Raw genomic sequence first — 27,636 nt, 5'->3', positions numbered from 1 at the left:
CTTGTGTCGCTAAAGTTTCGTCGGAACGAAGTTACGGAAAGTTAATTAACAAACGGAGACGTAACAATATTAAATACTTTTTAATATATATCAAACCTGCTGAGTACGCCATTGATGAAACTGCAAGAGTGCTGTGATAAAGATCATTATTTATATTGAGAAAACTAGCAGAGTTTTAAATCAGTTTAGATAATTCATCATAATGTGATTCATATCACGTTTAAAATATTTATTTGCGTCATCTCATCATGAATATGTATGCTCCATCTAGTGTTCACTTATATTTTCTCGTTTTCAACGTGATCTAAAAAAAAGATATAAATTATAGGATGTTTATACACAATATTGTATGTAATAATGTGAAACCAGTGAAAACAATACAGATAGTTTATTACACTTTTGTGTAAAAAGTAGTTGCAGCTAAATTTTGTTGCTAGTGGCGTTCTGTTCGGACTTTATTTTTAGATTCAAATATAAAATAACGAAATCACAATCACCTATAAATATAACGAATTAATGTATTAATTAATCAAACAAAATTAATTTTTAAAAGTGAGATTAGGCTTAAATTTTAAAATTAAATAAAGTGACCCGAGACAATTTTTAAAAATTAAATTCAAATGGTTGAACTTGTACTTCACAAATTAGCGTTATCAGAGTAAAATATAAGCGTAGAAGTTCCAGTATCTTAAATGTAAGTTGTAACAAAGGACAAGTTAGATTAAATTAAAAGAAGTGGTCGTTTTTAAAGTTAATTCAAACAGGTCAGTTGTGACATAAAACTTAACTAAAAATAAAATTAAAAATATATCGGTTATCATAAAATGATAAATACCTAATTGAGTTTAACTTTAAAGTTTTAACGAAAGCATAGCAAAAAAAGAATAGTGCCAACATCTTACTTAATGTAGGAAACAAAATCTCATTGTGAGGTAAGGATTGAATTTTTCATTAGAACATTGACAATTTTAATTAAAGAGGTAAATTAAAACTTAATAAAGTTTCACACCTTATACTCAAAGGCTATCAATAGGCTGCAAAATATGATTATTTAATAACATTATTAAAGGTAAAAACCACAGTATTCAATTTAAAAGTAAAGATGTATTGTTTCCAATTTGTCAGTGCTAGGAAAACATTTGGTATATCACTCACTATGTGAGAAAAAATGTGTTTTGACACAAATTAAAATTACAGAATTGAGGAAAAAACAAAAACAATTGTATGTTTCACAAATACTTCATTCATTAATGACTATGGTTTTGCCAGTAAAGACATCGTCAGGTACAGACTGAAATGGTTTGTTAATAGGTTTATATATGTTTAACCAAAGAACTAGAAGTGACCTTGACATTTGCCTTGAGACAAGAGGGGGAGGAACTTGTGTTGGTTTGGTTGTTTAGAACTTTTCCTGGATTTGTTTTTAGACTTTATATATTTAGAAAATCTCCAGGCTATTTAGTTTCTTCCCTTTTTCAGAGCTATGTAAAATTTTGTAGTTTTATCCAGATCAAATTGGTGAGTAGTTTCAGTAAGGTGGGATGCTAAGGTTGAATCCACTTGCCTTAATTTCCACCTTCTAGAATGTTCTTTAATTTTTGTATCTATGGGACATATCATTTGATGTATTTATACACAGTTGCATTCTTAACACATCTAAAAACAAATCCAGAAAATGTTGTAAATAATCAAACCAACTTAATCTCCTCCCCACTTCTCACTGAAAATCTATAAGAGCTAGCTCCTGATGTCACTAATTTTGAACTGCTATATATATCATTTTGTATAAGCAGGCACGAATATAGGAGGAAGTGATCCTGAGCGGTTGAGCCCCATCCATTTTTACAGAAATTAATAACATGTTGTATAAGGAAGTGTAGATCTAGGAAGGTCAAACCCCCCTCTGTTGTTTTTCAGAAATTAATAAAAAATAAGCAGCCATATGTTTACACTTACCATACAGTATTAGAAAGAAAAGTTAGATTGGGTTATTAATTACAATAAAAAAATTGTTGTTTTCCTGAAATCAATACATCTAGAGTCTACAGCAAGCTAGTTAAGGTCTCATTATAATTATAATTTTTCTATATATATAATTAGAAATAATTGTAACCATTTAATTTTAGTAAAAAAATATGAAATGTTTTCACTTGGTTTTATTTTCATGCCAGTCACGTTACTAGAAATAAAGATATAAGCTTTGAAACTGTAGAATTTTAACCTGACTGGACTAACCATGTACAGCATATATTAACATTATTTTAAATTTGTTTGACATATTTAGGCTACTTTAACACTATTTGGTCACCATTGATTAATCCAATATGCTACATTATTATAGTAGAAGGCTCTTAATTCATGTAAAAAGTACTATAAAATCTGGTTACAGTGTTGCATAGATAACTTAAAAAGTTAACTGGTATCATACCATGATTGTAAAAATGAAATATAACTGCCGCTAGTGTAGAGAAGTTAAATGTTATTACTTGTTAACACAATAATTTATCTGCATAGACTTTCTACTTTATTCATTTGGTAATGAGTTTTAAATTTTATAAGATAAAGCCATAACTAACAAAAATTTTATTTTACAAGATAAATTGATGCTATTCTAATTCTTTTCATGTTTGACTTTAAATTGAGGCTATTTAAAATTATCCAAAAACTCTAGTATGATATTTTTGGGTGAAATTGATTTCCATACAACCTGCAATAACAATAGATTCAATCAAGAAGTAAGGGGAGTGTTCTGTGGTTGATAACTTGACTGAATTTTAAGTTGCATGATAAATAAAGAGAATGGACATATTAAAGGACAGTGAAAATAATCCTTTAAACATAGAAGAAATTGGTGCATGCTTGTGTAGACAAATGGATGACTGCCTCTACTGGATCAGTGAACAGCTTGTCAGTTTTCTGTCCATCAAGATGAATCTCTACTAGTCAAAATGAAAATGAAGTACAGTTGAACAAATTGTGCTCGAATTTAGAGTCTTTGTGTGACATCTTGACAGCATTGGTTACTGTGCATTTATTAAATCAGCTTATTGCTAACCTGTTCAACCCGGATTCTACATGTAATACTCAAATATCTCTGCAGGCAGAGGAGACATCACCTACTACAGAACAAAGAAACAAAGCAAAGTTAACAATTTTCTAACCATGTGTAGCTGCTTTAAAAGGATTCAAAAATATTATTTACCTCTTTGCACCACTAAGAGCAATTGACTTGCATGCATCTGCTGTGGAATTTCCTGCACATGGCACAAGCCTTGAATAAACTACCACATGTGTATTGCATCAACCTATGACATAATTATCATAATGCTGAAGCTCTCTACCAATAAGAGATGACACAACCTCCTTTCTCAGAAATCCCATTGAGCACTAGCACATGAAAAAAACTCATTCTTTCCTGGGCACTTCATGTGCTTTTTGAGTTTGTAGTTTTTTGATTTATTAGACAAGAAATGCATATGTTGGCTACCCAACCTCAAGAATCCCATGGAGCTACCCACTCTCCTGTTCCTTGTCTTATCACTTCTACTCCATGTTCCTCCTTCTCACTGGGTGGACCATCAAGACACCCAGTGGTAACTCTTCCTTGGAGCCAGTTCTTGGGTTTGAAACCTTTGGAGTCTGCTTCTCTCCCCTTTTCACACCTATAGTCTACTAGTGACCCTTGGGTTTTGCAAGTTCTCTCTGCAGATCTGTCTCTGCTTTTCATACTCCACTTTCTCATTATTCTCTCACCTGTCTTATTCCCACTGATCCTCTACAAGGTCAAACATCTCCCTTGAGTCTTCCTGCCACGGAGATATTGGTATTGTAGGCTCTTCACTCTCCTCTTCCAGCATGTGAGGTTCTCTCATTTCTCTCACTTTTGGGGTCTCTGATTTTTCTCTACACATGCATCCCCCCCCCATCATTGCTCTCTGGAAGATCTGTAGCACATGTCCTGTGATCTCTTTTCTACTTTTCTCTCTTTCCAATCATATTTCCCTCCCCATCTGTCATGGTGGCTCAATTGCTCTAACATGACCAAGGGTATTCTACCCAATTTGTATCTTTAAACCATTGCTTTCCTTTCTGATTGAGGGAGGGGCAATTTTTTACATCTTCACTCTCTCTGGGGTCAGTTTCTGGTGGACCAATCTCTGCTTATCAACATTCTGAAGATATATGTAGCTTTTAGGGTTTGTCACATGGAAGCACCTACTTTCAGGACCTAGGCTTTCCCTGTAGTTCTATCTGTTTTAATTTCCAGTTACTAAGTGGTGTTATCTACACCTTTTGTCTCTTTCCTTGTACTATTCCTATTCTTTTGGCTGTTTTCGTTCATGCCTTGCCTCTTCCTGTCCTATTCATCATAAGGACTGGTTGTTTTGTCCCTTGACTACTATCTTCCAAAGACCAGGAATGGTGATCATTTGTTTTTCTCCCACCTCACTCCCTTCTAGTCCTCATTATGCAATAATTCCATTCCCAATTGTCTTTTATGGCTATCTGTTGCTATCCCACACTGACCAACCACCTTTGTGGACCATTGTCAATGCTTGTTTTTCCCCTAGATAACCTCCTCCTCTAGGAAGTTATCTCCCTCCACTTTAACTGGTTGGGTTCATCAGTTTAGCCATCAGGTATATTGCTTTTTGGGTGAGTCAGAACGACTGGTTTTTAATGTCACCTTTTGTAAGATTAGGAATATCACAATCTTTCTTTCCTAAATTCGATACCAAACATTGGAGATCTTGCAGACTGGCATGTGGAATTCTACCACATTCCCTTCCCATTACTTACATCACTGGGTGGCTTTGTGTGCCTCTAGTTTTACCTTCTTCATGTCGCTGGAAGATCTTATGTGGTGAGTCTTACCTATTGATTTTCTTTTTCCAACTGCTTTGATGATGTAGTTTGATCTTCTTGACCCTCACACATGTCCCCCAGTGGGAGAGTGGTGAGTTTACAGACATACAACACTAAAATCTGGGGTTCAGTTTCTCACAGTGGACACAGAAGATAGCCCATTGTGGCTTTGCTCTAAAACAAACCAACTCTCATAAATTCATTGACACCACTTTCTTCTTTACACATTCAACTTAAGAAAAATAAACTTATGTGCAACTAAACACTACATTCATTATGTTTAGTGTTATCAGATCCTGCCAAATGGCCGGCATTGTCTCACAGGAAATACTTACACAAAAAAAACCTCATTGAGCAGGAGAGTATGGACAGCTACAATGCTGTGATGATTACATCATAGGTTGATGTAATACATGTAGATGTAGAAATTTATTCCAGGCTTTTGGTATGTGCAGGAAATGTTATAGCAGTTGCATGTAAGGTAATATCTCATAGTGATATAGAAAGTTATCTATATGAATACATTTTCAGTTAAGGAAAATGTTAACATATCGCTGTAGAAGGTAGAAAACCTTTGATGTGCCCATATATCATATTCTTCCCTTCTCTCTCAGGCAGACAAATATAATTGGATTTTAAATCAATTGCTCTTAAACTCAAGGCATGATCCAAGAGCATGGTAACTTTACAAACCCATTAACACAGAACAAACAATTTGCAGAGGTACACAAAGACAAAAGTATCCTTTAACAAAGATTATAACATAGTAACAAAAAAAGGATTTTTAACAAAGATTACCTACCTGCTTTAGAAGGGGTTAGTCAAGCAAATTACACTTAAAACAAAAAATATAACCCTTTAATGAACAATGTATAAAATACATAATGACAAAACACAATGCAGAAAAATTAAAATATTTGCATAAATCAAAACATCGGTCAAAATACAAAGAAAAACGCTTCATTCTCTTTCTTTTTTCTAGTATTTGTAACCAAATTAAATCTTGCAATAACAGGCACCTCGATATTCCAGTTTAAGGGTAGTTTCTTTAGTCTCATTCTCTATACAAGCATTCGATAAAGCAGACAGTTATCTTTGTATGCCCATACGGTATACCACTAGCTTCCAAGAAGGATGACTGACATTCAAACACTTGTGATGTTTATTGGATTAGCTCCAAACCATATACTGTAATAAACATTTTTCAAAAATTCAAAGTGCAATCTTATTACTCTGGGGAATTCTCATTGAAAACACTGTAGGAAACATATGCTGATAAATTCCACATTATGTTCTAGGAGCAGGGGTCAAGTCGGCTTATATCTGTGCATATGCTTTGTTGCTTTCGAGAGTATCATATAACTGTGTCCGTAAACAGTGTAATGATACAAACAATGATTTGTTGGTTTAATTTCAGCAGATTTATACTACAGTCATTGACAGTAAAATAAATACAGAAAATAAATGTGAAATGTTTAGTAGATCTAACTTTGAAGAGAAGTACTGGAATGTTTTAGGGTAGATAATAGGTCTTTAGACCTGAATGGAGTTTGAGTCTTGAAAGGCGATTGAAATATCATTTGTGATTTAACATATGAATAAAAAGTTTTAATTATTCTTAAGATTTGTGACTTCAATATGAAATTTTGTTTACCTAAAAAAAAAAAGAGATAATTAATGGGTATTTTTTACAGTATATACTTTCTTTGGAGAGGTTCAGTTTTGTTAGAAAGGAATGTCCATGTTAGAGGTTTGAATAAAAATGCAAGGGATAGTTGTTGTTTATTAGAATATTCTGTACGGTAGTTATTTCAATATGAATAAAGAGAGGTAGTCAGAACAGATGTTATATGATCTATTGAGAAGACTGAGTATAAGGTTATATTTAAAGGAGGCTGGGATAAAATTGTCAAAACAAATATGTAAGCCTGTATGTGTTTTCTTATGATAAACAGATATTGTAAACTGGTTAACTAATCTGCTGATATTTGGATATCAAGAAAAGGTAGTTTACCTTTTTTTTTTAGTTTCACAAGTAAAATGATATGCCAATTATACCTGCAAATATATGGGAGTATCAAGCAAAACTATTAAACAACTATCAAATCCTCCAGACTCCACAAATCACATAAATAAGGAAAACAGCAACCACTCCATCTTGATTAAAAATGTCAGTTATCTCATTTGAATCATCTAATATTGAACTTTTAAATAAATAAAGTTTATTATAAATGAACTCCCAACTTTAATTGATAACACAACTTCACTAGTTAAGTCTGTTTTGAATAACTTGTATAATAATGTTAAAATTATTGCATTATCCTATTCTTTTGTTTTTTGATTAACTTTATCATTTTTCTTTGTATTTTAATTCCTGTTTACAAATTGTTAGAAATTTTTGTCCTAATATTTGACCTTGTACATTCCAAAACATTCAAGAATTAAATGTTTGTTACCATCACACATATATCAGATGTTGTTGTTGCTGTCCTACTGTTATTCATAATTAAACTTCGATTCCCATCAAATGAATCTGTCACTCAGAAGTGGAAAACTGCTGGCTAATTCAAAACTAAGATAGCCAGACAAATCCCAGAATTTGGTCCTTCATAAAAAAAATTCCATATTCAAGTGTAAGGTCAGGCAAATTTCATTAATCAATAGTTCAGTCTAATGTGTAGGCTAAGGTGGGTCGTAACAAACGATTATACTCCTAAAGTAGGTACTAGTCAAACAATACTTCTACAAGTTTAATGTGTACTTACACTCATCTTTGCTTGTAGAACATGTGCCCAAGAAACACGTGGACTTCTTATCTCTTGGGTTTCCATTTGTCCAGCTACCTGTGGTAATGCTGCTCACTATCCTCTCCACTGATGTGCTGGCACATACATCCCAGAATCTCTGACCCATCCTCATTCCTAACCTAATGTCTAGTTCTTATACAGACATTGGCTAATTCCAGTAGGAAGGAATGGGGGTTGAGGCTGCATGGGTTTGACATAGAAAGCTATCTTTGGTTAGGCATTGTTAATCATACCTTTGACTGTTAGTATTTACACACATTATATTTAATATTTTTTTCCTTTGTATTATGTTTAACTCAGTTACATTTTCATGAACAGTTCGGGTATTTTTTTAATGATTTGTATCTTCATAAATATCAGTTTTTGGTTGTACTTTGAGAAAATTACTGCTAGAAATTCAAAACAGTTTAAAGGGTAACATATTGAATACAAATGTCACTCATTTGTAGGAGTGGCTTAATGAGTTTCCTTTGGTCAAAAAACGTGATAGGGAGGGAAAACAAGTATGTTATAAAGTTCATAATTTTGAAACAGTTTTTTTTACATAAAATTAGTTTAAGCAGGCAGCTAGTGTTTTTGTGTTTCCTTGGTATGATACGTTAGCTACTTATTGTTACTTTCATTGACAATATTGGTCCCAGGTTCAACTCAACTGGGACTTCCGGTTTACATGACATCACACTTCCTACTATATATTGCATTGCATAGGCTAAAGGTCACCCTTTGTTCTCCTGAAGAAGAATAGTCAACTATTCGAAAGGGCTCCAGTTTTTGGTCTTATTTTAAGTCAAGTACACTTTATATGTGATCATTTGTGCTAACTCTTTTTATCAAAAATGATTATTCTGTTTAGTATATTGAATGTAATTATAAAAAGTGTTAGCATTGTATTTATGGCTAACTTAAATCTCCTAAACTGGTGGAACCTTGTGTGATATTATTGGGATTATGGACAAAAATGCTGTTAACAGTAAGGTACCTAACTGATGAAACAATGCATTCTAATCTTTATCAATAGAATTATATGTTTAATTAGTTATATGGATTGCAGGGTTAATTTTGGCTTCACTTAAAGTATATAGCTTGCTCTGCTGGAACTCAGTATTAATTACTTAGTAGTTCAGTAACTATAGTAAGCACTTGCAAAATATTTGATGTTGCAAATCTATTCAATATTATCTTAATGTTTATCTTATTCCAATTAAGCTGCATGAATACAGCAGCTAACTGGCTGCTTGCAATTGTGATACATTTTAAATTAAAATGTTATTATCCTTATCAGTGATTTTAAAACATGTTTTCTTTATTTAATTATCAATTTATTTGATCTACAGAAGAGCAGTGGAGGATTACTGCATATTTTAAAAATAAACATGATGATATTCTGAAACGCTCTCACCCAAAGCTATCTCGATCCTAGACTGCCCTTTAAGCATTGCTAACATTTTTCACTAACAGCACACAAGTCTTTTATACCCCATCAGTTTCTTGCCATTTCAAAACATGCTTATCCTGTGACTACCTTCCACCAAATGTACTGTGCCCTCTATACTAGTGCAGCTAGCTCTCTCCACTATGCTAGAAGAATCCTCACATTCTCAATTGGTTTTCCAGTGTATAGATGTGTGTTTTAACTCGCTCTCCATGTGACTACAAAATTTTGATTGCGCTTGATCACAAATTTATATCAGTTTCAACTTCAAGTTTTGGACTTCTTGTGTTTGCTTTCCATTGTTTCTACTCGTTTAGCTTAGAAGTATTTCTGTTTTCTGAATTCCAATGTGTTTATATGAATTTGAGATTTAATATGGTAGATGATGTTCTTCCTAGGTAGACAATAGTTCTGACATGAATCCACAGGTCTCAGAGTTGATGATGTCTGCTAAGGAAGCACAGGCTTTAGTTCGCAGGGAGTTCATGTTTTATGTTTGGCCAATGATTTCATCCTTTCAAGTTACAATTTTATGTGAGGAAGGATATAACTACTGAGTTAAAATTTCTTTTTACAGCACTTTCTGTCTGTTACTGTGCCTCCATAAAATCTTCTGGGTTAGGTATTGTCCTTTTTTCCAGAAGATCTGTGGTAAGTTTTCAACATGTATTCCTCATTCCCAGTAGGTATACCCATGTTTAGTGAGCTTGTGTGGATGAACCTAATTTCTGCACTCGATAATTTAGGTCTTTCATGTCTTCTTTCTTCAGTATTTGGTAAGTTTTATTTTTATAATTCTTTTACCATCTTTTTACTTTAGTTTGTATTTGTGTTTAGAGTTTGATTATAACTATGTTTATGTTTAATTTTTAGTTTATGTACGGGGTTTTCATGGTAGTTACTGTTTGGGTAATTGTAACTTTGACCAAGCTTGTGGATGGGTTGGTTCATTATTTATACTTCTTTTCACTGTTATATTATTTAGTTTGTAAATTCCTTTTTCTTTACAATTAGTCACATCTAATTGGGGATTAGATTTGTGTCACTTCATTTGGGTCTTCAGACTCTCTTTTCCATAGAGACTGCCTCCTGCTCGCCTCTTCCTGTGCTCAGTCAATCAATCACACCTGCTTGCTCCTTCAGGAAGCTAATCAGGTGGGATTTTCTGATCCAGTTGGATCCACTCAACCTCTTATTCCATTGGTGTTTTTTTCTTCTATTCCCATCTTTGTACCCCCCAGTGGCACAGCAGTATGTCTGCAGACTTATACCACTAGAAGGTGGGCAGAGCACAGATAGCCCTTTGTGTAACTTTGTATTTAACTACAAAACAAAACCCATCTTTGTTGGGCCCACCCTTCTCCACTTTGGCTCAGGGATATGGTGCGGGCAGTCTCAATGAATCTACCTTCTCCTTTTCTCACTGCATGAGGGGTTCTCTCTCTCTCTTTTAGGGATGTGGGCTTCCATGGAAGCTCTCAACCAATATAACTTCTCCCACAATCTCTTGGACCATCCCATTATCCTTCACCCTGGGATCAGGGCCGACCCTGCTTGGTGGCTTAACAGGGAACTGACTATGGTGGGAGTTTTCATTACTCCACCTTGTCCAGAGTTTCATTTGTTTACTAATGCATTTTTGGTGGATTGAGGGCTTTCCTTGATTCCCAAGAGACTTCCAGTCAATGGTCTGTCAAGGAGGCTACTCCCCCTTTTAATATCCTGGAACTTTTGGCAGTTTGTCAGGCTGTGTATCACTTCCTCCCACTATTGAGGAGCAAATGGTTATGGTTCATTTTAACTATTCTACTGGGGTTGGTTGTATCACCAAGCAAGGACGAACCAAAACCAGATCTCTGTGTTTTCAGATGCTGGATCTTCTTTACTGGGCCCATGACCACTACAGGGTGATCTAGGTGTGTCACGTTCCTGGCGTCATGAATCAGGTGGCCAGTCACTTATCTCGCCCCAACTAGGTTCTTCCCATGGAGTGATCCCTTTTTTCCTCAGGTATTTTTGTGGTGTGCTCTCAACTGGGAACACCACACACACACATATATATATATATATGCATTTGCCACTCATTGTAATGCTAAACTTCATTTTGGTCTGCAGTTCCTCACCTGTCATGTTGGAGGGGTATTCATCTATATGCCTACTCCCTGACCAGACTCTTCTCCAAAGTTTTTACGTTCCCCAGACAATTCCTTGTCATCTCCTGCTTGTTGCTCCCTATTGGCCTGCTCAGATGTAGTTCCATCTGCTCTGGCCCTTACTGGAGCAATATCCCCTGCCCTTACCTCTGTCCCAGTCTCTCCTCTGACAACTGCAGTATAACGTGGTTTATTCCAATGTCACCAAACTCCAACTGCATGTGTGGCTTTTGTCCAGTCCCTTGCCTCAGCTTAGGGACTGACCTTTAGGATAGCATCTTTCCTTGTTTGCACCTTTTGTGTTTCTGAGGCATTGGTCTTCCATCAGACTTTGGTCCATTCACTGTGGCTTCTGCCCATCTTGTCCTTCTGTTCCTTATCTGTCCCAGTTCTTCACCTGGTTGTTTGATCAGTGTTTGTCCATGAAAACTGTTTGTTGTTACTAATAAGGCTGCTGTGTCGAACATCTTCCATTCTCCCACTTCTGGAATGTCTTCTTTTCCTTGGTTATTTCCCTCTTTTTCTGTTACTTTCATCTGGTCCATCCACCATGTTTATTTGTTCTGCCGGATTGAGATCTCAACGTTTGCAACATGTTCCTTGTACCATTTTTCCCTCCTGGCACAGGGTCATTGCTATTCTGATATTTATGCCATTAATGTTTCCCACATCTTTTACCATTCCTTGTGTGGGATTCTCTATCTGGATCTGGCTTTCCTTCCCTTCCTTCCCAAGACATCAGCTGCCTGGATAAGTTGTTTAGCGTTTTCTCCTATTTCCTTACCTTCCATTTGTTACGTGTATTCTCCTTCAGATCCAGATTGACTACTTTGTCCAGTTTGTTCCATGCTATGTTATGTGGCTTGTACTGCTTCCTTTTGTGGTTCTCATTCCCATCTATTTGTTCCATGGAATTCCTTTGCCTCCAGTGATCTATCGCTTATTGTGCTCATTAGTGGGGTTTGTCAACTCATAGGACTGGCATATTCTCACTTGTCCATCGAAGGTTACCATTTACATAATATTTTTTCACACCACATTCGTCATCTACTATGTCTTTAGCTGCTTGAATCCACTGTCCTTTGGAAGTGATCATTCAGGTTGGTATGTGAACAACTCCTAATATATTATTGCACGTTATCTGCACGACCTACCTGCATCTTCCTTGGATGGGTATTGTCTTCCTCCTGTGGCGATTCTACACACATCTGTTCACCTTTGACTGGGGTAAGTCAATATAATATTATTTTTTATCTCATTTAGTTGATATACATCATATTTCATGATACCACCTGGTGGCAGGTATTGCCTCTATACTTCGATAATGCTCACTGTTGAGGTAGGATGTTTCTGAAAGACCACCAGCTGCTTATCCAGTGGTTTATGTGTGTGTGCGTGTGTATATATATTTATCACTGTTTCATATATAAAGGACTGTCACTTATGGACTTCATGAGTAAAGCAGATGGGGATTTATGTCCATCCTTACTGACCCATGATACTTCCAATTGGGGTCTTTCTGCTTTTCAAAATAGAGAATCACAAACACCCATTGCACTGTCTCCAGTGTGTTCTTCCTCAAGACTCCCTAACACGTATTGCCCCCTTCTTTTCTAGTGTAGTACAGGAGTTCTTGCCACTTCCGGTTTCTATTCATTGGAGTGGTGGACTGAGGAGGTTTCCTCCTGTATGGGTTGTGTATTACAAACAAAATCAGATTTTATATATCATGTGTACCCACTCAGCAAGAAGAGGGTGCTCATACTCATTACCAAACAATGATCATACAATAATATAATATTTAAGAACCAAAGTGCTTCCTCTGGAAGTTTTTTGCGTGGGTGGATCGCACTTGGTTTTATCATATGTATCCAAGGTGCTCCCCCTTAGTGGACTACACTTGTTGATCTTTTTATCTTATGCAAGGGGCTTCTACTGGATGTTTTTTTGCCCAGGTGGACTGCACTTGGCCTATTCATATGCAATTCACGGTCCTTCAGCCCTAGCCATGTTTAGTTATTTAATTTTCTCCAGCACCATACCATGGCTTACCAACACTATGGTACTACAGTCTGCTACATGTGAACAAAGTATGACATGTCTGTTATGAAAACCCTCCAGATCACACTCATGTCTGTCATTTTTGTCTTCATTCTATGTATCTGAGGTGCTTCCTCTAGATGTTATTTGCCTGGGAAGACTGCAATTGTTGATTTCAGTATCTTATCCAAGGTGTTTTCAATGGATGTTTTTCCTGGATGGATTGCACTTGAAATACTCTGCTGTAATCCATGGCACTACCCTTAGCACATACTTATACAAGCCCATTGTTGCTTCCATGCTAGACTTTCCATGTTTGATTCAAGCCATGGTTCTATAGTACTTTTCCATTGATTCGAGGCTGTACATCTCTTTTTCTGAATGCATTGGTGCCTGCCAATTCAGTTACACCGTCTTTTTGTTCCTGTGTTAATTACTGGGTGAAGAGCATACCTGTTCCAGAAGTTGTTCTATACCCTACAGGTGTGCTTTATTTTCATATTATTGAACATTTGTTCTTTCAGTGTGGTTGCTTTCTGCTTGATTGGATATTGATGTGCCTTCATTGGCCCCTACACCTTTGCAATGTGAGATTATAGCTTTGGGTGAATGGAGCTAAGATTGTTTCAGAACTTAACATTTTCTTACACTGAAAATGTATTTCTTATAGACACTTATCTCCTCCCACCCGTCCTTCCCACTGATATGCCAGTGTTTCTGATTTGAATCTGTCAATTCTCAAAATTATGATTGGTGGAGGGTAGTCACATGATCAGCACATGTTCTGAAATTGTATGAAACTGATGGGGTATAAAAGACTAATGCACTGTTAGTGAAAAGTTTTAGCAATACTTAGAGGGCAGTCTAAGATCGAGATAGCTTTGGGTGAGTAGAGTTAAGTACCTATTGGAAATAAATTTTCAGTGTAAGAAAATGTTAACTTTAGTTAACCTTAGTGATTCACTTGCAAAGTAGGTAAATGTCCATATTATATTAAAATAAAAATATGTGGCAAATTATTTTTAACAAAAAAATATTTTTCATGAAATGTGCAGACATTGTACTAATCAGTTAATGGGTCCATTGATTAATTGATTAGTATATACCACTAATTCCTCAGCTCTAATAAGTAGAATTAAAAGAATAAGATGAAAGTAATTTTAGTCTACATCTCCCAGACACATCATAATGCAAGTTTCTCCATTCCTAATGGTAAAATTTGTGCATTCACACACAAAAATTGGGTTAACAAACTCAGCTAGAGTTCCCAATTTGTATTGTCATTAATTATTCTGTATTTGAAGTTTATTTCTACTTTCTTTTACATTCTATTCTCAGTTTTACTTTACAATGTTTGGTTTGTATTTTTATGTTTACAGTATTATGTTAGTTATTTTGTTGCTTATATCTGGGATGAAGGTATACAGTGGTGTAGTGTTTTGTTGTTTCTTTGAATTTTGTGTTGTTGGTTGAAGTGTCTGTGTATATTCTTTTGACAGTTTTTAGAGGAAAGTTATTCACATTAATGAGGTGTTGTTTTAATTGGTTGACTTTATCATTAAGGTTGTCAGGTGAGCAAAGTTTTTTGGCTGTGTTTATTAGATTTATTAGTATTTTGAGTTTTCACTTTGTTTCATATGCCAAGTTCTAGACAATGTACAGTCAAGTGTGAGTGATTTTTCTTTGGATTTTTGTTTTAACCCTTTCACTGTGTAATTAGATTTCATGGACATTCCACAAAAGTTGTTAATTCTCCATCAAAAAAATAAAGTTTTTAATTTGACCTCTTTTATTACTTTTCGAACTTGAAATGACCATAAAGTTTCTACATCTGACATTAAATTTTCTTGAAAACGGTATTCAATAATGGAAATTTAGATTTTCTACAAGGAAATATGCAAAATTTATTGAAAAGGGTTTTGCAAGATATGACAGCAAAATTGACTAAAGTTATTCAAGAAAAAGCCAAATGTATTTCGAAAGCATGAAATTGCATTATACATATAAAATATAATAGTAACTCCTAAAAATATTGTACTATAAGTATATATATATATATATATATGTATGTATGTCAATATTGACGGAAAATTACATATATAATAAAATTTATTTGCATCAACTGGCTTGACACCATGTAGAAAAAAGCAAAATTATATAGAGATGAAGTTTTCATTTTTACTTTTGCAATTAAGTGCAATGCAAAAACGTGTGTGTAAAATACAGTAAAAATGTATGCAAAGCTGGGGTGTAGGCTAGTGATTGGCAGTCATTTAACTGTTTATTCAATAAATAAACAAGTAATATTTTTTAATAAGTAAATAAAGCATATCTTTGTCTCTAATGAATTATTCAACAAAGTTGAATGATTAGTCAATTTATTGATTGACTAAATGGTTTACAACTGCCTGTTACTAGTTGTAGGCAGCATGGGTGGATGAAACGAGTCTTGTTTATGTTTATGGTTACTGATGCTGCTCACAGATGGCAGCACCTAGGGATGTTTGATGGTCATTTCAAGACTAGAGGAGAACTATGGACTTGCAGTAAAGAGGGAAATTTTTGGCTGCCATGGAGGAAAGCCAATTTCTGCACTTAACACTAATAAAGGTTCAATTGACAGTTGACTTTTGTAGTAAAAGGGTTAAACTATGTATCTGTTCTTGATATATGAATGTTCAGAAATGTTAGTGATTATCTTTTTTCATATATACTGGTGAAATTAATATTTGGGTGTGTAGATTTAATTTGGTCGAAAAAACTGTGTGTGTGTGTTCTGTAAATGTGACTGACAAATGTATCATATACATATTTGTACTAGTGTAATGGTGGGTGTATAGCTGAATTAATAGCTTGAGACTCAATCTGTGTCATAAAAATGTTAGCTTATGCTTAAACCATTTTTTTATGTAGTTTTGGTTGTTGAACATAAAATTAGTTTTTTAGATAGTAGATTCTAAAATAGCTGCTAGTTGGTTGATGAGGATGTGTATCAGTGGGTTGGGGTCTTTGATGTAAAGTTCTTAAACTATGTTACAAACTTTGGTGACTGCATTGGAGCAGGCTATTAAGTCTTTATAGTGTAATTAATCAATTATGATTGTAAAGTTGAAGGTGTCTTTGAAAAAGGGTCTTACAGATATTACATATGTGGAAAATGGCCACGATATATATATATATATAGGTTGTATTTAAATGATTCACAAGACAGTATTATGGGTCTTAGTTATTTTTTGCATTTTTATATGACATTATTCCTGCATGTTATACATATGTTTACAGAGCTTGAAAAATATGTACAAGACAGGAAAATTTAAGTCACAAACTGTTACTAATTAAGTATGTAGCTATTGAAAGAGGATTTGAACCAAATATAGTACATAGAGCATTTAAGAAATCTAACAAAAGTTTTATGTTAGTTAAAAATACAATGTTGAGATCTATTTATAAAAAACTAAAAAAACTTTAAGTTTACCTTATAATCCAGGATTAAAAAGATCAATTATTTAAAGCTTTTAAAAAGCAACAAAATTTGTATCCTATCTTTAAACCTATAAATAAGATTGAAGAAATGTAAGGGAATACTAAAGATAAAATGTAATTGAAAGATAAAACCAGGATTTACAACATAGATTGTGGGAGTATTTATATAGGTCAAACTAAAAGGAATTTAAAATAAACATATAGGAACATAAAGGTTATGTAAGAAATAATAAAATAGAAAACTTGGTTGTAGCGGAACACGTAAAAACAACAGAACACACAATTTTATGGGAAAGAACTACAATTTTAGCTCAGCGTCACAATATTACAGCTTTAAATGTCAGAGAATCATTAGAAATCATAAAATGTAAAAATAAAAAGAAGTATTAAACAGGAGTGAAGGGCCATCAAGTCAGTGCAGGGATTATGTAAGTAACAATGCAATGTAATATCACATGACATAAGAAAAAAGTATAAATTATTGTCTTGTAAATAACTCCCAAAGACGATGTACAGAACATCGAAACGTGTACACGTATAGTGTGCTTTTAAAGTGCTTTGAAGTTTTTAAGGTTGTATAAATATAAAATGTTGATTTTAATTACTTATTACATTTTAATTGATACACGAGTGCTGATTATTCATATTTAAATACTACTATTACTATTTTTTTTTCTCCTTCTCAGTATATTTACTCTGTACTCTTAATACCTTCACTTTTTCTGTTCAAGTTAAAACAAGACTAACATAAAGTAACAATTAATTTATTTTGATATTTTGCAGAAATTGAAAATACGTAAAAATTATATGCAGAAGTTACAAAATAAGATAAATAAACAAGAGCATCAATGAGGAGCACAAATACTAAGCACTGAGTAGTAAAACTTTTAAGTGTAAGTAGAATAAATGAATAAACCTGCTTTGTAAATAAATATACTTTATACAGTTTAGTACAAGTCATGAGTAGAAAGCAAAAGAAATTAACACTGCAGTTCAACATTGTTACCAAATTCAAAATTTATCAGCTATCTTGTAATGGAAAAACAATCAAAACTAAACTAGGAAGAACTTGTATACAAACAGTTAAGTTATACATGGTAAACTTTACATACAGTTTCATATAATCACGAGTAGATGCAAAAAAGAAACTAGTATAACATTGTTACAAAAAAAAAGCTGTTTGAGATGAATAAATAAGCACATATCATTAGCTCTACATTTTTCAGATAGATGTACACTGAAAACTTTATAGCTGAAACCAAACTGAGTAGCTTACATATGAACTATGAAGTTGCTTACTGTTTAGACAAATATTGCAAACTTTGTACATAGATCTTGAGCAGAAACTAAAACACTGAAAACTGAGCACTGTAGTGTATAATAAATAAGAATTATATTCAAGGTGCACAAAAAATTGATTCTGCATGTTTTTCAAAGACATATGCATAGTTAAATATCTTTTTGTCAAAATACCAGCTTATAATAATTATGATTACAGGGCTTAATTTTAATAATTGTACGAGACGACTAAAAAACTTCCTCGTACAACCAACTTAAATCCCTGTGTTTTCCGAAGAACGATTGGTGCCCTGGAACAGACCCTTATTTAAAACAGCATTGCAGTCTACTGTACACTTATTCATGCTCATACTACACTTGTAATGTTTACTCTGATCCTCGACCAACATCATCAGTAAGTTCCCTAACTATGAACTCGAAAATTTGAACCCCCAAAAAAATGTCTTTTGATCATTTTTTTTAAAAAAAAAGATTGTATTTTATACAACAGAAATGTTGGTGCAATCCACCAAAAGATGCTGAAAACATTAGGAAAAGTTTGCTTTTGTGATTGGCTAATAATGCTGTTCTAGTCACTAAACTTTGTATAGTGGATAGGCTGCAACCCTGTAAATTTTGTATGGAGTTCAACTGAGTGCGAATGGCTAGGGTATGGTAACACAGTACAGTGTGTACAGCTCAGTTAGTTACCATACTTAGTATGGTGCAATATTTGTATGCATATATATATATATATATGGGCGGGCAGAAATTGCAACAAAAAACAAATGCTGATAACACAAATACTTAGTGAGATTAATTTCTAGTATAGATGCTTACGATAGTAAAAGTAGCATGGCTGTCTCAACTAGTTACCGATAAACTTTCGGTAGGAACTAAAATGATCAAATTTTTGTCATGCCACTTCAGAGCAGTCAATGAATCATGGCTGAAAAACTGCTACTCCTATTTTTAATTTACCTGAGACCATATCTGGAAATTGGTCCTGTTCTTTCTACAGGTGTCACAAGCATAAGTGCCAAGTGCAAGTAACTTATCAAACATGCTTGGAGAAGTATAAAATTATCAATAAAGATACTAAGATACTTTTTCATAAGAACTGGTACAACTGTGTCAGCTAACCCCTTAGAAGGTACAGATCCCTATTTACCAGAACATACTCTAAAGTTTAGAATATGAACCCAGACTTGGTAGGCTTGTTAGGTAGATATTGTTGAAATGAAATTCTACCCTTTTTTTCCCAGTATTTAATTACTTATCAATAGATTGTTTCCTAGAAGGGTTACAGTGAAATGGAAAAATTGTTAGTAGGTAATCAAGCACATGCCTGACTTAGAAGAGTTTATCGTGCTTAGTATTAGTTTTAGGTAGATTATTAGCATTGTCATTTTGAATGATAGTGATGAATTTTACCGTGGAAAATATCAAAGAACCCCAGCTTGGATAAAGTGAAGGAATAGTAGACAAATATTCCCAAAGAGATGGAAAGTGAGCTATGTTCATATCAATAATATCACCAAGAAAAGCTAAAATTTCTTCGGGAGTAACTTCACTTATTTAGCATTATTATTTTCTTTTTGGCATCAATATTTAGGTGTTCCACTTGCTGGTGAGCAAATCTGTTTGTTAGCTTGATGGGACACAGGTTCTCCATGGATGAAATCCCTTAACAACTTAGACTGCTCATCTTTGAGAAGCTTCCATTTCTACTCTACACTATTGGGCAGAGGATTTTTTGTGTTTTCTTGTCTCTAGCCATTGTGGAAGTGACTACAGTGCTTGTTGTAAGAGGACCAGTAATGATATCATCAGCTTATTGTGGGTGAGATGGAGAATCTTCTTCCCATTTAGGTAGGTCAGTCTCCTCCAACAGCAGTGAATTCATTTAGGTTGGTTCATCTGGGTCCACTTGAGTTGATCTCACGATTTCCTTCTCTGATTCAAACAAAAGAAACTCTTCTTCAGATGAGGTAGCAAAAAGTAGGAGCAACACTTCATTCACACAGATCTCACTGTTTTTTTAAGTGAATCCATTAGATTTTTAGAGACCATCTAGGAAAATTTTAATATATGTTATTAATATTCTGTTCCCATAATTTATAAAGCAACATGGTATGCATATACATTTGAGCTATTGCATATATTTTCATTAATATGTTTAAACTTAAAAGTTATGAGAATACATGCTTTTAAAAATTTCAAATACCTACAGTTTACTGTTAACTGTATTTGTCACAGTTAAAAATATTTAGACAGCATATATAATATGTATCAATAGCTACACTCCAATAATGTATAGTCTGTATAAAACATAAATTGTAGTAAATAATATCTGAAAGATAAATATCCATAATGATTGGATTCTTACATTGTGTAGCAGAAACAAGTATGTCGTTACAAAATATAGACCAAATGTGTAGAAATTGAAAGTAATCTTACCTTACAAGACTGTTAGAAAACTCCATCCAATAAAACCATATAAAATGATGTTCTCTATGCAGAATAAAATATTTTATTAGTTATTGCTATCCTGGGGAATTGATAAGCAAAAAAAATTACTTTGGGTGCCGGGTAGCACCAGTACATATAAACAGTTTCTTCAGTTTATACATAAAATTGTATGCGATTTTTACATGATATCATATTTTACTGTAAGCTATCACTCCATGTTTATTTTTGTTGCATGTGTATAGACCTAAACACAAGATCATGAAATGTACTGAAAAGTAATTGTGATGAAGGAATCTTGTTTAAACTATTCATCATAAGCAAGATAACTTATGTGAATATTTATGAAAAATGTGCTATTTTCATTTCTGCATAAAAGTGCATCTTACCAAAGCTGAGATTTCAAGTACTGAGACATGTGGATAACATGCTCTTCTCCGTACAAGGGCACCAATCGTCCTTTGGAAAACACAGGGATTTAAGTTGGTCGTACGAGGAAGTTTTTAGTCGTCTCGTACAACAAGCTTTTTCCTAGCAACTAAAGTGAGTTCTTGTTCACTTGGGAGCCCAGGATACACTTGAAACTTAGAGTTTATATGAAAACAAGTAAATACATTATTTAGGCTGTGTTTATTAAACACATTCACATAAAAGAAAAGTTGAAGCATGGAAAGGCACATAAAAGAAGACAGTACATAAGAAGAAAGTGTGGGTTTCTAATTCCAACATTTTTTGTCTTTAGACTGTTATAATGAGCAATACGTGACCTGAACAAATGTTGTTAGTTGCTGTAAAGTCACGTTCTTTGTATATTATGGGGTATCTGTTTAACCTGGTGATCTCTTACAATACATATCATATAGCTTAGAGCATAGACTGTTCTTACCCGAATTTCTTGTATTGTGACTTTGCAATATTTTTGCTATACTATAGTACTACTAGTAGTAAAAGTTATACTTTGCATCGGAAGATGCATATCAGATTATGTGTTAAAATTAACTTGTTTGAAAGGTCAAGTAAAAACATGAATTCAAATACTGTAACACACAAGAACATACGTGTACTTTTCTTGCTATCTCTTCTACAGTAACACTCAAATCCTTTTGTACTGAGTCAGTGGGAAGAAAGATGCTTTATATATGCTTCCAGCACTTATTCATGTTGTTGATATTGTTATTTTCTCGGCACAATAGACCTACTTAGGGCACAGTCAAATACAAGTTTGAAATAAAGATAAACATACAAAGCAATTCTAAAATTTGTAGAATGTATGCATGTGAAATCCTAAATAGGAATTAAAAATGCAGACTTGCTTATTGTTTAAGAAATATTACTTTTGTTCTTGTGTAATAATTGTTAATGTGATTATGAAAACTAAAAAATTGACAAAAATGTAGACTTTATGGAATGATAAAATATTTTTAGAACTCTTTAGAATAACGTGCTAAAACATAAAAATAAGAAGCTCAGATCTGAAACAAATGAAAGTATTTAATTATTTCTTATAAAAACCATTTCCTGATGTAATTTTCCAAGATTTCAAAACTAATCATACACAAAAACTAAAAGTATTTAATTTTTCTGAAACTACATGCCTTTAGGAAAGTTCCTGTCAAATTTCAAACAATTTTGATAGGACAGCTTAGATGCCCTTTAAAGTTGTGTTATAAAGCCACTCCTCTCACTTTTTTAGTAGTCTTCCTAACTTAACACTGTATTTCAAAGAAATTTCTGTCATCTAAATTCTCTGCCCCAACTAGTGCTTTAAAGTCGTGTTTTATTTTTATACTTCCAGCATACAGTATTAACAGTTAACCTACCCTTAAAATTACTCTTATACTTTTTTCCTACACTGTGCTTTTCTTTATATTTAATTTTTTCTTCATAACTCTGGCTGTCAGCACTGTCTTATCCTAGTTTAAAGTTGTCCTTACAGTTGAGTTAATACCTTTTCCAAACAGGCCAACCTCTACTCTGTTTAAATGTAAACCATCCATTCCATAAAGTTCCACCACATAAATTATCTCAAAAGTCCAATCAGCCAATCTGTTCATCCTTACATGCTAATCTAAACCTAGCATTAAACCCTAATGATCTACTTATAATTTCATCCCCAACAGTTAAATCTTGGCAGTATCCCTGATAAAATTCAGTTATGGCCTTTTTTTTTTTAAATGCCTAAAATTAGTATGTATGAGTGGTTTTCTCTCCTGTATGGTGTTTGGAACAGTCAGTGGTGTATGAAGCTAGGGATTATGTTATGCCAAACTTGAACCCATTACCTATTTTGAAAGATCAGAATAAAGTAGGGTAATTCTTACTGTCTCTGTCCTGTTTAGATGTATAGAGAGCCTTTCCAGTCACAGCAGCAAGTTTGAACAGCTGGCCAGTAAGTTCAAACTTCTATAAACACGATGATTGCGAATAAATATTTTGTTTTATTTGTTCCCTCGTTCTTGCTTTTATTTTTTCTTTTGCTGGAGTCTATTTTCAAAAATTGTATTCTTGTAATAGAGTTGGTTGGTTAGTGGAATTTGCTAATCCACTGATGTCATTAAAAGCGGGCAATTTGCTACTGCATATCATGGGAAAAAATTGCTGGTTATCAATGATTTTTTTTTCACCATCTTCATCATTACTCACAATTTTGTTTCCAATTCTAAGGTTTGGGACCATTCTGGTTAGAATCTTTTATGTCACTCTAGAGTTTCCATAATTTATTATATGTGATATGTTTGCATTACAAAATATAGAGCAAGTTCCATTCAACATGTGTTTGGCACTCTGACATATATGCAGTCACCATTTTTTGCTTCAAGCTATCTTCAAAAACAAAGCTGATAGGTGACAGGCAACCAAGTAGCCACCAATCTTGATTCACAATGACATCACTGTAAATGAATACTATTGGGCTTATTAATTAATTACTTTTAACTTATTGATTATTCTTTCATGAGATTTGGGTAGTTAGAATATTTAATCATAGTAATAATTGAAAGCACTAATTCTGATTAGTTAATGTTTATGTATCCTCAAAATCAGTAATAATCCAAAACACTAATTTTGATTAGTTGATTATTTTTGTGTCATTAACAGTGATTTTTGTTTTTATGGTGTTACAGGTTGTGCCAAACTGAAACTAGTTACCACCAGCTTTTTCTGATGAATCAGAACATATAACAAGTACTATGTTTCTGGAAATGGTATGTATTTGAATTTTATAATTTAAAAAAATATTTCTGTTTGGTATATGTAATAATAAATATATCTTGAGCAAAAGATTTCATTACTTTGTGTGACCTTTCTAGCCGCAACTATTATGTATAGTATATTTTGTCTTTTCTCCATTTCTGACTAGACTTAGTATCAGATGTGTATTTATAATTGAATTTGCTTAACCCTATCCAAGCTAGTGAGCACCTTTCAGGAGTCAGTTGCACATATGCATATCAAATTTCAAAGTTCAAGTAAAAAAAAATAACTTTAACTCTAACAATTTTTGACTCAAAAATATTTTGGAATTTGTATTTTATCATTTTCTAACACTTACTTGGTGTAATTTGCATATAAAAATAGAAAAAAAACCTCCAACCCTTATCAGAAATTGGTTTCTAGAAATTCAAAAGAAATGAAATTGAAAAGTTTTTACTTGTTTCTCTGAAGTATAATCATCAGTTTCCTCTTGGGAAACATCATTCATTGAAACTCAAATTTTCACTCAGTTTCTGAATTTTGTATTTTCCTTGTCAAAAAATGTTATATTCTAAACTGAAAAATACAATTTGTGTAACAATAAAATTTATGATCAGGTATCAGTCAATGTGATCTTCTCCAAATGTATTTATTAAAATGACATTGCAGTTTATAAATAAAAAACAGCTCTCAACCCCTAAGTCTTAGTGACATTTTTGCAAAGGAGTGGTCACATCCTTTTTTGGTAATTGTAATGTGGAATTGTTGCTGTTTTTCCTCTTGGAAATGAGACAAGTGAGGTATAATTCATGCTGTGAAGGAAAAATTGTGTAGTTGTCTTTGGAAGGTGCAAGACATATTTCATCAACAGACAAAGGTTGCACATCTGTTGGTGGTTGGAATTATTCACAGCTGTGAAAGGATCTATAAGCACTGGAAAGCATTGGGAAAATACCATAAAAATGAATTAAGGAATAAAAAACTTATTCTCTTAAGGCCAAGTATATGTTATATAAAACATCTGTGAGCATAACACAAGGTTGTAGTTTTGGCTGAAGGAATTCAGATGTATACAAGTGGAAAAACGTCAACAGAAATCATTGTGTGCTGTATATGCAGATTGGCATTTTGTAAAATCAGAATATTGGAAAAGAGGGATATCTACTGAGAGTCAAGTGTTGATAGATTTGTATGGTTTTCTACATTCAACCCAAAATGTATCAAATTGCTCATAACTAAAAGATTGTCAAAAATTGTTAATTTAGAAAGGGAAGAATAGGGATCTTCAAAAAATTCAGAAATTGAGACATAGTGTTGACATTATTTCTTCAAGCTACAAATCCATATTTTGACTCCATGTATGAAAGCTGTAATATTTAGGAGAGTCAAAATATGGATTTGTAGCTTGAGGAAATAAAGTCAACACAATGTCTCAAACCTTAAGCTTGTTTGTTTACTTTTTTTTTGATTGAATTTACACTTTAAGCTACCTGTCTTGTTTCTGTAATTTTTTGAAGATTTCTATTCTCCCTTTTTAAATTAACAATTTTTAATAATCTTTTTTCTGTAGTTTTTTATGTTCATCTTGGACATAAATAGTAATACTGTTCTATTTGAAAGAGATTAGTGTAATGAAATATGTTGTTGGTGTATGATGCTCTGTCAGGAATCAATAACAACCTTTGGATTGGCTTATGCAGAATGAATGGCTATTGCTCCTGATATCACTGATAGTGGTACTGTATGTATGCTCACTATGGTGCATGGTGATCAACATACCACAAGTTATGTATATGCTTGTAAAATGTATACATAGCCATTATATTTATACCCTGTAACTGTATGAGGAGTCTGTAAACACTGGAATGGAGGGACTACTGAACTATACTGGAATGGTGCATGAACTGGATTTTGTAACTGCAAGTGTTTCATACATGCATTCACATGTAATGCGTGTTGGATAGTTTATGTGTGTGTATATATATATATATACACACACACACAAACACATATATATATAATATGAACATGCAGGCTTTATAGTTTTTAAAGTTGTGAAGCTGTATATATATAGCTGTATATATAGATAGCCATATGAATTTTTCAAGTTGTATAGATGCATACATATGTATTCAGTGCAAGTATAAGACAATATGTCATAGTAGTATATGTATACAAATAAGCATTTTTAATATTTCTCATAATTCTTGTATTTCCCTCTTCCTTTTCCTACCCCTCCTCTGTGCTAGTCGTAGTAAGGCCAGTCATGGTTTTGTTGCAGCTGGCCAGATTTCCTCTTAGAGTGACATTCTACACACTCTACAAGGTCAAAAACACATTAATTAATGATTGTAAATTGTTTAAATTAACATATTTTTTCCCCCTTTTATTTCTGATGGAGTTTGGGCTGTGACACTTCTACAACCCTCGTCCACTGTGACGACCCTAAACTCCGGTGGGCCATCTCTGTTGCTTACTTTGTCTGAAACTAAATAAAATATATACCTACAGAATTTCTGCCTCCCTTTTGCCTAGAATCGTCATCTCCTTGTATAATTTCTGCCACTCCTTATTGTCAGCTTGAAAGATGGTTACTGTATCTACAATATCTGCAAATGATACATAACATCAATACAGTTGCAACAATAAGTTAATAATTGCTATGGTACATGTGTCATGCCTGCCATATAGACATTAAATTACATCTATGGCTGGCATGCAGCTGTATATGAATATATCAGATTATGAAGCTCCAAGTATTACATTAAAATGAATGGGTGTCAACAGCTATACAGCCACTGTTATTTGCTTGGTAATCAAATAAATTTAAGTATTACCTTACACAATGTGCAATGATGCATTTAGTAATATTGCCAAGGTTTTATTACAATACTCACAGCCATTTTTGTTGTAGGCTGGCAGAACAGTATTAAATAATAACGAAGAAGAACAAATGGGTGATCCCTTTTATGAACCACTACCATGGTTCATGATAACAAGTACCTCTCACAACAAGTATTTATTATGCTGTATTAAGAGAGAGAGACTATGTGATTAGTATAATTAACAGTATATAGCAGTATGTGTTCCTAAATTTAGGCAGTATTATATACCAAATATGGTTGTTGTCAGAGTCACATATCTGAAAAATATCACTAGTAAGGTGAATTACACAAACTTTAGGTAATGACAACCATTACAATCTCAGTGAAAACGACAGAGCATTTTCATCATGTTGCCACTTGTTTGACAGCCACTTACTTCATACAGCGTCATCCTCAAAGCACGTGTACTGTGCTGCTTCTTCCAGGTTAGTGATGTCATCTCAGTTACATGAACAGTCATGAGTTTCAAAAAGGATTATATGAATAATGTTGTGTCATATTACTTTGTGTTTCAGCATATATGGAAAGAGGCCTTCATTTCAAATCACACAAAGCTACTTTCCCAAACAGTGTTTATAAATGATCAGAATTGTTGTTGTTGATGGTTCGTACATTATCAAAAGAAGCAGCAACTTAGTTTCCAGCATAGGAGCTTTAGTAGTCATCAGTCCCAGAATGTTGCATCAGAGATCTATTCCCTGTGGATATCTTATAGCACACACATTAGGTATTTAGTGGCCATCAGTCCCAGAATGTTGCATCAGAGATCTTCTCCCTGTGGATATCTTATAGCACACACATTAGGTATTTAGTGGCCATCAGTCCCAGAATGTTGCATCAGAGATCTACTTCCTGTGCATATCTTATAGCACATGCATTAGGTATTTAGTGGCCATCAGTCCCAGAATGTTGCATCAGAGATCTACTCCCTGTGGATATCTTATAGCAAACGCATTAGGTATTTAGTGGCCATCAGTCCCAGAATGTTGCATCAGAGATCTACTCCCTTTGGATATCTTATAGCAAATGCA

At 33.6% G+C, this 27,636-nt stretch overlaps 1 long non-coding RNA gene across 3 annotated transcripts in view; it reads left to right on the top strand.

Moving 5' to 3' along the window:
• The first annotated feature begins 344 nt into the window (after window positions 1-344).
• Window positions 345-27,636, top strand: part of LOC106465240 — a 31,020-nt gene continuing 3,728 nt past the window's right edge. Inside the window, exons 1-3 of one of the 3 annotated variants that reach the window (XR_002611928.1) lie at window positions 548-932; window positions 19,675-19,931; window positions 23,651-23,731. This is a non-coding gene — a long non-coding RNA (uncharacterized LOC106465240). Of the gene's footprint in view, window positions 933-19,674; window positions 19,932-23,650; window positions 23,732-27,636 lie in introns of all 3 variants that reach the window. The other 2 variants (XR_001291192.2, XR_001291193.2) reach the window with 2 other exon arrangements.

This window comes from Limulus polyphemus, unplaced genomic scaffold (genome assembly GCF_000517525.1).
Source record: "Limulus polyphemus unplaced genomic scaffold, Limulus_polyphemus-2.1.2 Scaffold1881, whole genome shotgun sequence".
In the NCBI taxonomy this organism is placed as follows: Eukaryota; Metazoa; Arthropoda; class Merostomata; order Xiphosura; family Limulidae; genus Limulus; species Limulus polyphemus.
The sequence above is the reverse complement of the archived record's forward strand: the minus strand, read 5'-3'. Positions and strand labels throughout refer to the sequence as shown.